This window comes from Nicotiana tomentosiformis, chromosome 5 (assembly GCF_000390325.3).
Source record: "Nicotiana tomentosiformis chromosome 5, ASM39032v3, whole genome shotgun sequence".
Taxonomy (NCBI): domain Eukaryota; kingdom Viridiplantae; phylum Streptophyta; class Magnoliopsida; order Solanales; family Solanaceae; genus Nicotiana; species Nicotiana tomentosiformis.
The window spans coordinates 134,848,777-134,853,579 of record NC_090816.1 but is presented as its reverse complement, the minus strand read 5'-3'; the positions used below and the strand labels follow the sequence as shown (position 1 = coordinate 134,853,579).

At 35.3% G+C, this 4,803-nt stretch overlaps 1 pseudogene; it reads left to right on the top strand.

The window, feature by feature from the left end:
- Positions 1–1,616: 1,616 nt before the first annotated feature.
- Positions 1,617–4,467, top strand: LOC138891681 (uncharacterized; annotated as a pseudogene).
- The last annotated feature ends 336 nt before the right edge of the window (positions 4,468–4,803 follow it).

The window sequence follows — 4,803 nt, the reverse complement described above, 5'->3', positions numbered from 1 at the left end:
ACGATATAAGCAAGACACATGCTGAAGACAAAGTCATCAGAAAATATCCAAAATTTTAATTTTTGTGAGTATTTTTACTTGCATTAAGGATTTTAATAGTTTGGATTATTTCCTTAAGTCATGTTAGAGAGGACAATAAGATCCAAAATTGCTATTATTTTCGGTATATAAGATCCTTGAGGGCCAATAATTTTCTTCTCTGACCTGAAAGAACAAGCACAACGCCATCAATGCTAAATAGAATTGTGAACGTACTTATTTAGAGATTAGCCAATGCTTATTTTATCCTAAAATTCTAAACTAAAAAGGACAATTCAAGGTATTTTTGTCCCGAAAATTTAAACTCAAAAACTAAAATTTAGGACGCACTGATTAATTCTTAAATAGCAGCCCTTTAGAGTAGCTACCTGGTGTTATTTCTACAAATAAATCCATTTGCATACCCGGTCCTGTGGTTCTATATATTGCAAATTAATACACACACACAAGATACTTGTTACCTTCTTGTAAATTTAAGCAAAAGTTGTTGCACTCATGGTTAAATTCTAAGCATATTTAGAATAATTTCCAATTGAGTCCTCAAATTTCCTCATTATGTAGACATTAGCATTGTCAATTTTATTCTCTTTCGAATCATGGCCTTACCACTCGGGTTTACGGTGCACGATCCCGCTGGATTAGACACATGTTAGCTGTAGGAAATATTTGTTCCGAAAGTGACTTCGATTCGACAGTTCAGGCTCAAGTCCTCACTTAGCGTTAATGGATCTACAGGTCGAGCCAAATAAGTATGACACCAGATAGCCACTTTATAAGCATGCTATTTAGGAATTAGTCAGTGCGTCCTGAATTTTAATTTTTCAGGATTGTCTTGAAGTTAAGATATTTAGTTTAAAATTTCAGGACAAATAAGTACTTGCTAATCTCTAAACAACATTCATAAGAAGAATGAGTATCCGTGCACTTGCCCCAATTTTATTACTTTTGGGTCAAATTTATGTAGTTGAGCTAAATAGAATTGTGAATGTACTACTTTATTTGACATGTATAATTGAATTGATGATTCAATACCGGGGGAAGACCAAGTAGTAAGCAGTGACGCCACTCTCTTCCTAAAGTCGGTTAAATTCGTTTATTTTTAAGGTCTAAAATAATAACAAACGCCAAGAAAAAAACATTAACTCCACATATTTCTTCCATAATATTACCAACTTCAATTTTTTATCATTCACTTTTCTCTCTTCTCCAATTCCAGGTATATTAATCTCTCAATTCAGTTTCTCAAATTGAAAAGCTTTATTTCTATTTTCTTTTTTTTCAATCAATTTCATGCCTTTATTTGTTTGCGATCATCCAATCCATGTTCATTTGGTACAAGGAAGAAAAGGGTGCTCTTTTTTTCTGTTTTAATAGTAATCTCAAATTTGTAAAAGGGCAGGAGAAGAACTTGGGATACGATTTTTTATAGTATTATGTCCTAAAACTAATAGGATGACAAAGCTAATGTCTAAAATTATGATTATGTCCTTTTATTGTGAGTTATTATGCTTAATATTAAAATGTTATTTTTGTAATCCAACATTTTATTCATGTTTTTATAACAATATATAGATACATATAGATATAGATATAGAAACAGAAATATATAGTTCTGTTCACATCATATGAAAAAAAGTTATAGTTCTGTTCACATCATATGAAAAAAAGTTACGTACTCCTTGAAAAGGTTTCTCATGCAAAAAAGGAGTACTTGGTAGAAATATGACAATTGTAATTGAACAATTTTCAGAAAAGCATACTATATGCTTTGGTGACGTTAGCAAAAATACACTTGAAAATGCAGTTAATGTACATGAAAAATCAATCTTGAACTTCTATCTTATTGCATGAGAGCTGGGGTTCGCTGGTTGTCACGGCATAATTTTACCAATAGGTCGTGATGGCGCCCAACACTATAGCTAGGCAAATCAACTTAATAAATTAAGCATATATTGATAAAATTTAAAATCAAGAAAATAATAAAACAACAAATTCTACCAATGTATGTGCAAAGAGCTGGTGTCACAAGTGTATGAGCATCTAGTAGATTATACAAAACCTCAACTACTGTCTGAAATAAAAATAGACAGAATAAAAAATACAAGGAGAGACACTAGTAGTTGCAGAACGGCTCAGAAAGGCAGCTTACCACTATGCCCCTAGATAACGTGGGTGTAAGACGATAGGTCCCCCACTAGTACTTGCCTCAGGTCCTGCACAAAAAGTGCAGCAAGTGAGTGCTTGTTATTTTGGGGAAATTATTCAGTTTCAGTTTGTTTCTTGTTTGGTACAAACAAAGGATAATTGAAAATTAAAATATATGTAACTTACTGCTTGTTATCTGCCATGGAAAGCTATGTCTAATTGGTTGATTGTTTTATGTATGCAAAATGTATTTTTATTCTTTTTTAAAAAAAAAAGAACTAACCCAAGTAGCCGCCCACCTAATCTCTTAAACTAAAAATAGCCACCGGCGGATGTATAAAATATATATAATTATATAATATGTATACCGGCTAGAAAAAGTAAACATTGATTCTGGCCAGCTATTTGTGTAACAATCCTTTTTTTTTTATAAGTATGGCAGAAGTATCAGGTATGTTTACAGTACAACAAACAATAGGCAGTGTATTATGTTGCAAATGCGGAATCTTGATGCAACCAAATGCTGCCAATATGTGTGCTAAATGCTTGCGATCCGAGGTTGATATAACAGAAGGCTTACAAAAACATGTTGTGATTATCCACTGCCCCGAATGCGATAGCTATTTGCAGCCTCCAAGGAGTTGGATCAAAGCACAGCTCGAATCGAAGGAGTTACTCACCTTCTGTATCAAGAGGTTGAAGAATTTAAATAAAGTTAAGTTGATGAATGCCGAGTTTATTTGGACTGAACCTCATTCCAAAAGGATCAAAGTTAGGCTTAGAGTCCAAAAAGAGGTACTAAATGGAGCAGTTCTCGAACAAACATATGCCGTTGAGTATGTTGTTCAAGACCAAATGTGTGAATCTTGTTCAAAGGTGCAAGCTAACCCTGATCAATGGGTGGCGGCTGTGCAGCTTAGACAGCACGTTTCTCATCGAAGAACTTTCTTCTATTTGGAGCAGCTCATTCTAAAGCACGAGGCTGCTAATCGTGCCATAAAAATTCAACAGTTGGTTCAGGGAATTGATTTCTTCTTTGCACATAGAAGTCATGCTTTAAAGTTTGTGGACTTTGTGAGTAGGGTGGTACCTGTTAGGAGCCGAAATGACAATCAACTTGTATCTCATGATCACAAGAGCAATAACTTCAATTATAAGTATACATTCTCTGTAGAAATCAGCCCGATTTGTCGTGAGGATTTGATATGTCTCCCTCCAAAGGTAGCAGCTAGTTTGGGAAATATCGGTCCTCTTGTGATCTGCACCAAAGTGAGCAACAATATCGCTTTATTAGACCCGTTTACTCTGAGGCATTGTTTCTTGGATGCTGATCAGTACTGGAGGGCGTCGTTTAAGCCTTTGTTGTCTAGTAGACAGCTTGTTGAGTATGTAGTTTTAGACGTCGATGTGGTTTCTGAAGAAGTTAATATTGGGGGCTCGACGTATGTTTTAGCTGATACTCAAGTGGCTCGTGTATCTGATTTTGGGAAAAATGATACTATGTTCTCTGTAAGAACACATCTAGGCCATCTTCTAAATTCCGGAGACTACGCCCTCGGTTATGATTTATATGGAGCCAATAGTAATGATATTGAGCTAGACAAATACAAAGGTCTTGTCCTTCCGGAGGTGATATTAATTAAGAAAAGCTATGAAGAGAAGCGCCAAAAGAAACGTGGGAAGCCTCGATCTTGGAAGCTTAAGTCTCTTAATATGGAAGTCGATAACTCTGGCAAGGGAAGAGATCAGGAACAAAAGTTGAACTCAGAATATGAACAATTCTTGAGAGATTTAGAGGAGAATACTGATCTGAGGTTCAACATATCATTGTATCGTAATAAAGAATATCAACGGTCGGAAGTCACATCTATTGTTGATGGGGAAGATGTTCCTTCTATTCCTTTGGAGGAGTTACTTGCTGATCTTGATCTGAGTGATATTGATGTTGAAGAAGATTGCATACTGGAGTGAAATGCAGACTCGTGAATTGGAAGCGGAACTTGAAGTTTGATCCTGAAGCTCGTCTTATTTACGTCGTGCAAGTCAGTGGCTTCATAAATTTTGGGTTCTAGTACTAGGACAACTAGTTCTTGTTATTTCAATATAATGATGATCTGATGGCTATTTCTATCTTACGCCATTTGTTTGTTCCCTCTGAACGTTGCCTTACTAATGTTCGTGTCTGTTATGGAGCCTCACTACCTCTAAATGCCTGTTTTATTTCAGTTGGCTTCATGTGATTTAGCTGTATTATATTATGCGAACAAATTATGGTTACTCCAATTTTATAGACCAATTCTCTTAAAAACCAAATCCGAGGAAACAATAGCCTCAGTATTGAATTTTGGGAGTGTTTTCTCATTATCTGTACCTTGTTCAGTATGACAGTTCATACTCCATATGTGCCAACAAAGTTGAGGAATAAAGACCCAAAAAATACTTGAGATGATTTGATATCGTATGCTTCTACTATGGTTACAGCCGTATTTGATGCAGTTGGGCAACTGAATTTCTATTCTTTAGTTGGTTGATATGAGAGTGATTTTTCTATGTACTTCACAATGAATTGAGAATTGGGAGATGAATGCCTTATGCGGAAAGGAAAAGAACTGAAGCAGA